The sequence below is a fragment of the Lissotriton vulgaris genome, chromosome 1_1 (assembly GCF_964263255.1).
Source record: "Lissotriton vulgaris chromosome 1_1, aLisVul1.2, whole genome shotgun sequence".
NCBI lineage: Eukaryota > Metazoa > Chordata > Amphibia > Caudata > Salamandridae > Lissotriton > Lissotriton vulgaris.
The window spans coordinates 235,966,216-235,979,964 of record NC_141685.1 but is presented as its reverse complement, the minus strand read 5'-3'; the positions used below and the strand labels follow the sequence as shown (position 1 = coordinate 235,979,964).

The 13,749-nt window shown below is 41.4% G+C and overlaps 1 non-coding gene across 1 annotated transcript; it reads left to right on the top strand.

Moving 5' to 3' along the window:
* Positions 1-11,973: 11,973 nt before the first annotated feature.
* Positions 11,974-12,046, top strand: TRNAR-CCU (transfer RNA arginine (anticodon CCU)). Its single transcript has one exon. It is a non-coding gene; the product is annotated as a tRNA-Arg (tRNA).
* The last annotated feature ends 1,703 nt before the right edge of the window (positions 12,047-13,749 follow it).

Sequence of the window (13,749 nt, the reverse complement as noted above, 5' to 3'; positions counted from 1 at the left end):
GTGAACTGAACACTGTTATGGGCAATTGGACTTCAAATAAAGTGTGGAAGGCAGTAAGGTTACTTTTTTAATGTTATACAGATTAAACACACAGGGGAACTAGCTCAAATGGTAGAGCGCTTGCTTCGCATGCGAGAGGTAGCGGGATCGATGCCTGCATTCTCCATTATAAAATTTGGATACATTTTATTTTTAACTTGTCATTGCCAAGGTCATTGCAGAGTAAGAACAGAAAAATCACAGATGGCTTTCAAATATGGTCTCATTATAACAACTAAAGTGGTTTAATCAAAAGGGTTCAGGTATTCTTTAGCACGTGAGAGGAATTAGAATTCTTATGCAATCTCAAAATGTAATTCTCACAACTTCCATTTTCATTTTCTCTTATTTTATTTGACACTCTGTCCTCTGAAGGATGTATAAATCTGGCTTTCCTTGCAAAACAAGAGTAGAGGAATATCCAGGATTTGATTTTCTTCACAAAAAGTGATTGGTCTGCATACTGTCTTAAAGAGGGAGCCCGGCTAGCTCAGTCAGTAGAGCATGAGACTCTTAATCTCAGTCCCGTGGGTTCAAGCCCCACGTTGGGCGAAAACGAGTAATTTTTGCCTGAATATTGCATCGACTCTCATAATAGGGAGATTAATCTTGCATTAGACATGCAATAACTCCCAAAAATTGTCCAGGAATGGATTTCCTTCATAAAAAATGATTAGTCTGCATACCATCTTGAAGTCGAGCCCGGCTAGCTCAGTCGGTAGAGCATGACACTCTTAATCTCAGAGTCGTGGGTTCGAGCCCCACGTTGGGTGAAAATGAGTAATTTTTGCTGGATTATTGCATTGACTCTCATAATCTGGTGATTATTCTTGCATTAGACATGCAATAAGTATCAAAAATGGTATCTCCCTTGGTTTCTCATTGGTGGGAAATTTAGCTTCAAGATTAGGTAGGGTATGAGTCTAGATGAACACACCGCAATATCATTCATATTCGAGTAGTAAACAGGCCAACCTGAACTGTAAAACATCCCATAAGTGGAGGTAAGGCATAAATTAGGAGTGAACTGAACACTGTTATGGGCAATTGGACTTCAAATAAAGTGTGGAAGGCAGTAAGGTTACTTTTTTAATGTTATGCAGATTAAACACACAGGGGAACTAGCTCAAATGGTAGAGTGCTCGCTTCGCATGTGAGAGGTAGTTTGATCAATGCCCGCGTTCTCCATTTTAAAATTTGCATACATTTTATTTTTAACTTGTCATTGCCAAGGTCATTGAAGAGTAAGAACAGAAAAATCACAGATGGCTTTCAAATATGGTCTCATTATAACAACTAAAGTGGTTTAATCAAAAGGGTTCAGGTATTCTTTAGCACGTGAGAGGAATTAGAATTCTTATGCAATCTCAAAATGTAGTTCTCACAACTTCCATTTTCATTTTCTCTTATTTTATTTGACACTCTGTCCTCTGAAGGATGTATAAATCTGGCTTTCCTTGCAAAACAAGAGTAGAGGAATATCCAGGATTTGATTTTTTTCACAAAAAGGGATTGGTTTGCATACTGTCTTAAGGAGGGAGCCCGGCTAGCTCAGTCAGTAGAGCACGAGACTCTTAATCTCAGGACCGTGGGTTCAAGCCCCATGTTGGGCGAAAATGAGTAATTTTTGCCTGAATATTGCATTGACTCTCATAATAGGGAGATTAATCTTGCATAAGCCATGCAATAACTCCCAAATATTGTCCAGGAATGGATTTCCTTCATAAAAAATGATTAGTCTGCATACCATCTTGAAGTGGGAGCACGACTAGCTCAGTCGGTAGAGCATGAGACTCTTAATTTCAGGGTTGTGGGTTTGAGCCCCACGTTGGGTGAAAATGAACAATGTTTGCAGGATTATTGCATTGACTCTCATAATCTGGTGATTATTCATGCATTAGACATGCAATAAGTATCAAAAATGGTATCTCCCTTGGTTTCTCATTGGTGGGAAATTTAACTTCAAGATTAGGTAGGGTATGAGTCTAGATGAACACACTGCAATATCTCTCATATTCGAGTAGTAAACAGGCCAACCTGAACTGTAAAACATCCCATAAGTGGAGGTAAGGCATAAGTTAGGAGTGAACTGAACACTGTTATGGGCAATTGGACTTCAAATAAAGTGTGGAAGGCAGTAAGGTTACTTTTTTAATGTTATGCAGATTAAACACACAGGGGAACTAGCTCAAATGGTAGAGCGCTTGCTTCGCATGTGATAGGTAGAGCGATCAATGCCCGAACTCTCCATTATAAAATTTGCATACATTTTATTTTTAACTTGTCATTGCCAAGGTCATTGCAGAGGAAGAACAGAAAAATCACAGAGAGCTTTCAAATATGGTCTCATTATAACAACTAAAGTGGTTTAATCAAAAGGGTCCAGGTATTCTTTAGCACGTGAGAGGAATTAGAATTCTTATGCAATCTCAAAATGTAGTTCTCACAACTTCCATTTTCATTTTCTCTTATTTTATTTGACACTCTGTCCTCTGAAGGATGTATAAATCTGGCTTTCCTTGCAAAACAAGAGTAGAGGAATATCCAGGATATGATTTTCTTCACAAAAAGTGATTGGTCTGCATACTGTCTTAAATAGGGAGCCCGGCTAGCTCCGTCAGTAGAGCATGAGACTCTTAATCTCAGGACCGTGGGTTCAGCCCCACGTTGGGCGAAAACGAGTAATTTTTGCCTGAATATTGCATCGACTCTCATAATAAGGAGAATAATCTTGCATTAGACATGCAATAACTCCCAAAAATTGTCCAGGAATGGATTTCCTTCATAAAAAATGATTAGTCTGCATACCATCTTGAAATCGAGCCCGGCTAGCTCAGTCGGTAGAGCATGACACTCTTAATCTCAGAGTCGTGGGTTCGAGCCCCACGTTGGGTGAAAATGAGTAATTTTTGCTGGATTATTGCATTGACTCTCATAATCTGGTGATTATTCTTGCATTAGACATGCAATAAGTATCAAAAATGGTATCTCCCTTGGGTTCTCATTGGTGGGAAATTTAGCTTCAAGATTAGGTAGGGTATGAGTCTAGATGAACACACCGCCATATCACTCATATTCGAGTAGTAAACAGGCCATCCTTAACTGTAAAACATCCCATAAGTGGAGGTAAGGCATAAATTAGGAGTGAACTGAACACTGTTATGGGCAATTGGACTTCAAATAAAGTGTGGAAGGCAGTAAGGTTACTTTTTTAATGTTATGCAGGTTAAACATACAGGGGAACTAGCTCAAATGGTGCTTCGCATGTGAGAGGTAGAGGGATCAATGCCCGCATTCTCCATTATGAAATTTGCATACGTTTTATTTTTAACTTGTCATTGCCAAGGTCATTGCAGAGTAAGAACAGAAAAATCACAGATGGCTTTCAAATATGGTCTCATTATAACAACTAAAGTGGTTTAATCAAAAGGGTTCAGGCATTCTTTAGCACGTGAGAGTAATTAGAATTCTTATGGAATCTCAAAATGTAGTTCTCACAACTTCCATTTTCATTTTCTCTTATTTTATTTGACACTCTGTCCTCTGAAGGATGTATAAATCTGGCTTTCCTTGCAAAACAAGAGTAGAGGAATATCCAGGATTTGATTTTCTTCACAAAAAGTGATTGGTCTGCATACTGTCTTAAGGAGGGAGCCCGGCTAGCTCAGTCGGTAGAGCATGAAACTCTTAATCTCAGGGTCGTGGGTTCGAGCCCCATGTTGGGCGAAAATGAGTAATTTTTGCCTGAATATTGCATTGGCTCTCATAATATGGAGATTAATCTTGCATTAGACATGCAATAACTCCCAAAAATTGTCCAGGAATGGATTTCCTTCATAAAAAACGATTAGTCTGCATACCATCTTGAAGTGGGAGCCCGGCTTGCTCAGTCGGTAGAGCATGAAACTCTTAATCTCAGAGTCGTGGGTTCGAGCCCCACGTTGGGTGAAAATGAGCAATTTTTGCAGGATTATTGCATTGACTCTCATAATCTCGTGATTATTCTTGCATTAGACATGCAATAAGTATCAAAAATGGTATCTCCCTTGGTTTCTCATTGGTGGGAAATTTAACTTCAAGATTAGGTAGGGTATGAGTAGGCTGTCCGGTTTTCGGTTAAAACCGACTCTGCACGATATTACACTACCGACTGTAAATCGTGCTGACCCTGTTTAAACCGAGTATCGCCGATTTTCTGCAAATTTTATTCACCACTTGGCCACTTGCACCTTTTGGCCACTTGAGGGAGCCAAAGCAGTATAAACCAGCATCCGAGCTAGGCATCGGTAATTCTAATGAAACATTTCACCCAATTATTTGCCTTACTGCCAAATATTTCCTAATTCTTTATTCGGCTGAAAAATAAAATCCTGATTATTTGTCCTACTGCTGCGAATATTTCGTACCTTCATACTTCTTCCTTACATTTCCTAACCCTTTGTTCTGCTGTCACAAATTTACTGCCACATTTAGTTGCTTTTTTGGCATTGTAATTCTTGTAGGCATTTTTTTAATCTGCTCTTTTGCCAGTGATGGTGACAGCTTTCCATTTTATTTCCACTTGTCCTTTAGTCGGAAGAGTTGCCGGATGATGGTGGTAATAAATTGTGGGCAACTTGCAACCATGTCTTGAAAACAAAGCGATGGAAACTACACATTTCTCTTATGTGTTTCTGTTCTTTTGAGCAAAACACTATAAATAATTCATTAAAAATACAGTTCTAGAGTTTACTTCAAGTTGTGGGCCACATTGCACCGTGGACTTTGAAAGTGGGCAATGTGATGAAGTAGCAGAAGTTCACAACCTTCAACACCTCCCTCGAGATATGACTTTATGGGCCGGCAATGTAGCATAAGGCTTAATGCACAGTGGCCCCGTACATTTCATATCCATATCCCTTTGGCCTGAATTCCATGTACATGTTTTGTGGTTTGACAGGATGCCGGCTCGGTGTTGGCGGCTTGGCCGGTGCACTTCTTATCTGCTCTCCTTGAGTAGCAGGGATACCCTTGCTTCTCATTCATCTCTTCCCCGTCTGACATCCTCAGAGTAGGCAAGCGCCAGGCACTGCGGGGAGGGCATTCTATTAATACACACAGTACATGACAGCACTTTTATTAGACACCAGGATCCTTCCCACAGCCTTAGAAGCCGTTTCACAGTTCTGGCTCTCGTTGTGGCAGGTGGATACATAACAGTTCCGTCACATCCAAATAAATATTCAGCAGCAACACTGAACCCATGCACTCAAAGCAAAGTAAAACCAGAAGAAACTGAATTAATAAAATACTAGTTAAAAACATCTTTACAGCCAAAGGCCCCTTTGTGAAAGGGGCGTACCATGACTTTCACTCTGCCTCGGGCAACTGCTCTCTTTTGAACGTCCGTTGCTTTAATGCCCACCATCCGCTCCCCTCCTGTGCCGATTGATGGCATTAGGAAAACAAAAATAAATTCATTAACCTAAACCAAATCGAGCTTGCCGGCTGCACACAGATCACTGCAGCAGGCTCCGGAATCACAATCCAGATCGGTTATCTGGTAGGTAAGAGTGCTTTCAGGTGTGAAGTTGACTCTCTACCTCCCTTGAGCCCCCATTTCTTTTATGAAAAGCGCACTTGGCCCACCCGGGGGTCCATTCTCTGCTCGGAGCACAGTCCTCAATTTTAACAATGGAGATTAAAGGTTCAGTTAATCACTCAGGCTCGGGCTATTACGGCTGCCCCTGTTCACAGGATATTGCGATTGCCTTTGGCCAGGGAACAGCGTGCATGACACAACCTCCCCCTTTTATCATGCACCCCACGTGGACACAGTAGCCTGCCTTTCTGCATGTAGACATACCAGACTGCCTATCATCGGAGAAACAGAAATTCACTGCGGACCTCCTCCTGGTGGAGAAGTTATTATCTTACCCACTATCGGCAGGACCTCTCCGCAGTGTGAAGTAACAGCGCAGACGTTTTTGTCAGGCCTTTTCTACCAATAGGCAACACTAGGCGGCTGCCTAAGGTGGCAAAAGGGAGAGGGCAGCAAAAAAATGAGTTCTCCACACGCCCAAACAGTAAGCATGCCCTGCTGTCCTCTCTCTTCTGGGCCCCAGCAGTTCATGAAGCCCCAATAACTCGCACCCTCTTCCTTTTCTTTCCTATCTCCTTTTCCTGTCCCTTTGTACCTATCACATCTCTCCTCCCCTTACTATTCATTATTTTAACATTTTTGTGACTCATGCGCCCGGTGAGTACGTTTATTGTGTCGGATTTTTGAGTTGCGGCCAGGGATTAACGCAGCCTCCTGCGGCGCAGGGGGTGGGGCAACCCTCCAGGGGCCCCCATTTACCCCAAGGCCAGTGAATACCTGTGACAGATGGACTCGGGCCCTCATTACATTCTGCAGAACCCCCCCCCCATAAAAATATTTTTGCATTGCAGCCCTGGTGTGCCCTGTGTATAGATGCTGCTGATTAGCAAACTCTGTATTAGGGAGCTGGCACTAGAGGTGTTTTTATTCTGTCGAAAATGCTTTGATCCGAATGTATGTTTTAGAAAAAAGAAGCAAGACAAATTAATTTCTAAATCCCAAATCGTGCCCCTTAAAACGAGACGCCAGGTATTATATTTGATTGGGGGAGAGGGGGAGGCAGGGAGGCACCTTTTACTGAATCCCAAGGGAAGACAATGAATGAGTTTAAAGTAACTCATTATAGAATGCGCTGCTGTGATTTAAAAAAATTGAAGGAACCTGCCAGCTAAAATGAAGTGAAACTGTTGAACTTTCCACGATAATCTTTCTCCTCACCTAGGCAAACATTTTGTGTGGATTCCCGTTATGAACAACCATCGGTGCATCTGCACGGAAGGCTGAGGCATGGCTAGATTTATCCGGAAATGTGTATATTGGGTTTGCTGCAGAACTGCTTATTTAAAGTTTCCCTCGCTTTGTTTTTTTACTATGGTGATAGTCGGTAGTGTGAGGCCTTGAATAAGTGATATGGCCGGCATTTAATATGCCCCGGTTCACACAATGTGCTCAAGTGGCGAAGCTGGGATTACATGACACGTCTCGTAGTTTGGATTTGTCAGCAATCCTGGTGAGAATTAAAATCGTCAATAATACTAAAACTGTGACTTTGAATGATAAAAGGTGCCAGTAAGGCGCACAGGAAGTGGGTAAACCTGATCTGAAACCTGGGAGGCAGCTGTGCCTGAAATGGCATTTATTTCACATTTATAGCACAACTCTACCCAGCTCAGGTGTCAGTGTTCTTACACAACAGCAGAATTTGGACAGGTTTGGGCAGTGGGTAGATTAAGGTGCAATTTATGAGAGTAAGGGAGGGGGCGGCATTTTTTAATTCTCGCTTAAGGCGGCAAAACACCTGTCTTTGTCACTCTTGTTGTGTCACCAAGAGTCAAAACGAGTAGGTCCCTGCTAGTCTCGGGACTTTATGTCCTTCTGTCAATACTTATGTGTATGATGTAATATCAGATTGCACTTTATAATGAATGCATCTCGTTGATGAAGAAAACAGATGTACATGTGTTTATAAAAGAGAGAAAGAAAGTGTTGGCTGTACCAAGACTAGTCACCGCAAACATTAACGGAGTTGGCACCAAGGAAGGGTCAGACTAAGTTAGGAAAACAACCAAAGTCAGTAACACAATAGTCTATCACTATGTACTTGTGGGGGTAACTGGCAGATAAGGTGAGTGACTGCAGTCTCGCCTCAACAGTAAACCTAAAGCAAACTATCAGAGGGGGGATTTGAGCAGCTCGGTGGGCTGTTGTGCATGAAAGGGTTAACTAATAAATACTGATCGAATCTCACTGGGAGAAGACGTGATGAATATCCGACTGCTTGCAAGCCAGGCCTGCAGGGAGACACAATGGGACAAGCTGTGGGGTGGAGACGTCTCAGTGTAAACACTGGAGAAGGAAGATGCGCCTTCACGAGCTGCAAGAGCTGGCACAACAGAGAGCGCCCTCTGAGTAGAAAGTGGCACGGAGTGTGCCCGGGTGAGCCCGTGTGGACAGGCTGAACTGCTCCCCTCCATGTGACGGTGGAGGAGGCACTGGCACATGTGAGCTTTTTATGTCCCGACTTACAGATACAGTACGCATAGAATAACGCGCAGGTCACCCTGAACCCCTCTCTGGCAGAGCATGTTGTGTAGAGAGCATGTTTTTATGCTGACTGCACTCCTGTCCCAGCCCAGAGGAACAAGGATTTTAAGTCAGGTGGTACTAGATTGCGATCGTACCAACCCAGTCATGGAGAGATCATATAATGTCACTCTGCACTGCACTTTGACACTAGGCGTACCCTCGGGCCCTACATTGGGGAAGCAGTCTCTAGCTGGAATGGGTCAGAAAAGCATTTGGTAAAACATGCACAATAGCTGTCGCTAGAGTAGGGCAGAATTATAGTGCTAAATGAGGACCTCCCCTTGCCTCTGCTGCGTATGAACCCCTCCACTTTCCATGTTCGCTGATCTGAGCTCAGTCATGATCCAGGCACAGCCTACTGCAGCCCCGGTAATATGATTTACAGCACAGGCCTGTGTCTCTAAAACAACTGTGCAGCCATCAATTTTAAGAGGGTCATTTGACAGATAAAAGTTTACATGGGAAGGAAAGAGCGAGTGCGCATGACCAAAGACTCACTGAAGAAGCATTGTATGGGGTATTACAATAAGTTTGATTTGCAGAAATGTGTTTGTATCCTTATATACACTGTATGTACACTTTCTATATGTCATGCATTATCAGTGTAGAAAGCAAGCAAAAATAAAAGCGCAATGTTCCATAAACACCGGAAAAACACTGTTTCTGTTGTTTTTAATGTCGCAAAAATGGGTAACCACTGATAACCACTGTTTTTTTAAGGTCTTGAAATCACTGGAAAACACTGAAAAAACCCCACCAGAATTGACCAAAAATAGAAACTGAAAACAGGAAAGCCTAGGTATGAGTCTAGATGAACACACCGCAATATCACTCATATTCGAGTAGTAAACAGGCCAACCTGAACTGTAAAACATCCCATAAGTGGAGGTAAGGCATAAATTAGGAGTGAACTGAACACTGTTATGGGCAATTGGACTTCAAATGAAGTGTGGAAGGCAGTAAGGTTACTTTTTTAATGTTATGCAGATTAAAAACACAGGGGAATTAGCTCAAATGGTAGAGCGCTCGCTTAGCATGCGAGAGGTAGCGGGATCGATGCCCGCATTCTCCATTATAACATTTGCATACATTTTATTTTTAACTTGTCATTGCCAAGGTCATTGCAGAGTAAGAACAGAAAAATCACAGATGGCTTTCAAATATGGTCTCATTATAACAACTAAAGTGGTTTAATCAAAAGGGTTCAGTTATTCTTTAGCACGTGAGAGGAATTTGAATTCTTATGCAATCTCAAAATGAAGTTCTCACAACTTCCATTTTCATTTTCTCTTATTTTATTTGACACTCTGTCCTCTGAAGGATGTATAAATCTGTCTTTCCTTGCAAAACAAGAGTAGAGGAATATCCAGGATTTGATTTTCTTCACAAAAAGAGATTGGTCCGCATACTGTCTTAAGGATGGAGCCTTGCTAGCTCAGTCGGTAGAGCATGAGACTCTTAATCTCAGGGTCGTGGGTTGGACCCCCACGTTGGGCGACAACGAGTAATTTTTGCCTGAATATTGCATCGACTCTCATAATAGGGAGATTAATCTTGCATTAGACATGAAATAACTCCCAAAAATTGTCCAGGAATGGATTTCCTTCATAAAAAATGATTAGTCTGCATACCATCTTGAAGTGGGAGCCCGGCTAGCTCAGTCGGTAGAGCATGAGACTCTTAATCTCAGGGTCGTGGGTTTGAGCCCCACGTTGGGTGAAAAAAGCAATTTTTGCAGGATTATTGCATTGACTCTCATAATCTGGTGATTATTCTTGCATTAGACATGCAATAAGTATCAAAAATGTATCTCCCTTGGTTTTTCATTGGTGGGAAATTTAACTTCAAGATTAGGTAGGGTATGAGTCTAGATGAACACACCGCAATATCACTCATATTCGAGTAGTAAACAGGCCCACCTGAACTGTAAAACATCCCGTAAGTGGAGGTAAGGCATAAGTTAGGAGTGAACTGAACACTGTTATGGGCAACTGGACTTCAAATAAAGTGTGTAAGGCAGTGAGGTTACTTTTTTGATGTTATCCAGTTTAGACACACAGGGGAATTAGCTCAAATGGTAGAGCTCTCGCTTAGCATGCGAGAGGTAGCGGGATCGATGCCTGCATTCTCCATTATAACATCTGCATACATTTTATTTTTAACTTGTCATTGCCAAGGTCATTGCAGAGTAAGAACAGAAAAATCGCAGATGGCTTTCAGATATGGTCTCATTATAAAAACTAAAGTGGTTTAATCAAAAGGGTTCAGGTATTCTTTAGCACATGAGAGGAATTTGAATTCTTATGCAATCTCAAAATGAAGTTCTCACAACTTCCATTTTCATTTTCTCTTATTTTATTTGACTCTCTGTCCTATGAAGGATGTATAAATCTGGCTTTCCTTGCAAAACAAGAGTAGAGGAATATCCAGGATTTGATTTTCTTCACAAAAAGTGATTGGTCTGCATACTGTCTTAAGGAGGGAGCCCGGCTAGCTCAGTCGGTAGAGCATGAGACTCTTAATCTCAGGGTCGTGGGTTCGAGCCTCACATTGGGCAAAAACAAGTAATTTTTGCCTGAATATTTTATTGACTCTCATAATATGGAGATTCATCTTGCATTAGACATGCAATAACTCGCAAAAATTGTCCAGGAATGGATTTCCTTCATAAAAAATGATTAGTCTGTATACCCTCTTGAAGTGAGAGCCCGGCTAGCTCAGTCGGTAGAGCATGAGACTCTTAATCTCAGGGTTGTGGGTTCGAGCCCCACGTTGGGTGAAAATGAGTAATTTTTGCTGGATTATTGCATTGACTCTCATAATCTGGTGATTATTCTTGCATTAGACATGCAATAAGTATCAAAATGGTATCTCCCTTGGTTTCTCATTGGTGGGAAATTTAGCTTCAAGATTAGGTAGGGTATGAGTCTAGATGAACACACCGCAATATCACTCATATTCGAGTAGTAAACAGGCCAACCTGAACTGTAAAACATCCCATAAGTGGAGGTAAGGCATAAGTTAGGAGTGAACTGAACACTGTTATGGGCAATTGGACTTCAAATAAAGTGTGGAAGGCAGTAAGGTTACTTTTTTAATGTTATGCAGATTAATCACACAGGGTAACTAGCTCAAATGGTAGAGCACTCGCTTCGCATGTGAGAGGTAGAGGGATCGATGCCCGCATTCTCCATTATAAAATTTGCATACATTTCATTTTTAACTTATCATTGCCAAGGTCATTGCAAAGTAAGAACAGAAAAATCACAGATGGCTTTCAAATATGGTCTCATTATAACAACTAAAGTGTTTTAATCAAAAGGGTTCAGGTATTCTTTAGCACGTGAGAGGGATTAGAATTCTTATGCAATCTCAAAATGTAGTTCTCACAACTTCCATTTTCATTTTCTCTTATTTTAATTGACACTCTGTCCTCTGAAGGATGTATAAATCTGGCTTTCCTTGCAAAACAAGAGTAGAGGAATATCCAGGATTTGATTTTCTTCACAAAAAGTGATTGGTCTGCATACTGTCTTAAAGAGTGAGCCCGGCTAGCTCAGTCAGTAGAGCACGAGACTCTTAATCTCAGGACCGTGGGTTAAAGCCCCACGTTGGGCAAAAACGAGTAATTTTTGCCTGAATATTGCATCGACTCTCATAATAGGGAGATTAATCTTGCATTAGACATGCAATAACTCCCAAAAATTGTCCAGGAATGGATTTCCTTTATAAAAAATGATTAGTCTGCATACCATCTTGGAGTGGGAGCCCGGCTAGCTCAGTCGGTAGAGCATGAGACTCCTAATCTCAGGGTCGTGGGTTCGAGCCCCACGTTGGGTGAAAATGAGTAATTTTTGCTGGATTATTGCATTGACTCTCATAATCTGGTGATTATTCTTGCATTAGACATGCAATAAGTATCAAAATGGTATCTCCCTTGGTTTCTCATTGGTGGGAAATTTAGCTTCAAGATTAGGTAGGGTATGAGTCTAGATGAACACACCGCAATATCACTCATATTCGAGTAGTAAACAGGCCAACCTGAACTGTAAAACATCCCGTAAGTGGAGGTAAGGCATAAGTTAGGAGTGAACTGGACACTGTTATGGGCAATTGGACTTCAAATAAAGTGTGGAAGGCAGTAAGGTTACTTTTTTAATGTTATGCAGATTAATCACACAGGGGAACTAGCTCCATTGGTAGAGCACTCAGTTCGCATGTGAGAGGTAGAGGGATCGATGCCCGCATTCTCCATTATAAAATTTGCATACATTTCATTTTTAACTTATCATTGCCAAGGTCATTGCAAAGTAAGAACAGAAAAATCACAGATGGCTTTCAAATATGGTCTCATTATAACAACTAAAGTGGTTTAATCAAAAGGGTTCAGGTATTCTTTAGCACGTGAGAGGGATTAGAATTCTTATGCAATCTCAAAATGTAGTTCTCACAACTTCCATTTTCATTTTCTCTTATTTTAATTGACACTCTGTCCTCTGAAGGATGTATAAATCTGGCTTTCCTTGCAAAACAAGAGTAGAGGAATATCCAGGATTTGATTTTCTTCACAAAAAGTGATTGGTCTGCATACTGTCTTAAAGAGTGAGCCCGGCTAGCTCAGTCAGTAGAGCTCGAGACTCTTAATCTCAGGACCGTGGGTTAAAGCCCCACGTTGGGCAAAAACGAGTAATTTTTGCCTGAATATTGCATTGACTCTCATAATATGGAGATTAATCTTGCATTAGACATGCAATAACTCCCAAAAATTGTCCAGGAATGGATTTCCTTCATAAAAAATGATTAGTCTGCATACCATCTTGAAGTGGGAGCCCGGCTAGGTCAGTCGGTAGAGCATGAGACTCTTAATCTCAGGGTCGAGGGTTCGAGCCCCACGTTGGGTGATAATGAGTTATTTTTGCAGGATTATTGCATTGACTCTCATAATCTGGTGATTATTCTTGCATTAGACATGCAATAAGTATTAAAAATGGTATCTCCCTTGGTTTCTCATTGGTGGGAAATTTAACTTCAAGATTAGGTAGGGTATGAGTCTAGATGAACACACCGCAATATCACTGATATTTGAGTAGTAAACAGGCCAACCTGAACTGTAAAACATCCCATAAGTGGAGGTAAGGCATAAGTTAGGAGTGAACTGAACAGTGTTATGGGCAATTGGACTTCAAATAAAGTGTGGAAGGCAGTAAGGTTACTTTTTTAATGTTAAGCAGATTAAACACACAGGGGAATTAGCTCAAATGGTAGAGCGCTCGCTTCGCATGTGAGAGGTAGCGGGATCGATGCGTGCATTCTTCATTATAAAATTTGCATACATTTTATTTTTAACTTGTCATTGCCAAGGTCATTGCAGAGTAAGAACAGAAAAATCACAGATGGCTTTCAAATATGGTCTCATTATAACAACTAAAGTGGTTTAATCAAAAGGGTTCATATGGCTTAGATACCCGCCACCCCCTCTCGACGCAATCCCCAAGGATGGGAAACAGAAACGGTTCTGAACTTTTGGAAGGCGGGAGGGAGTG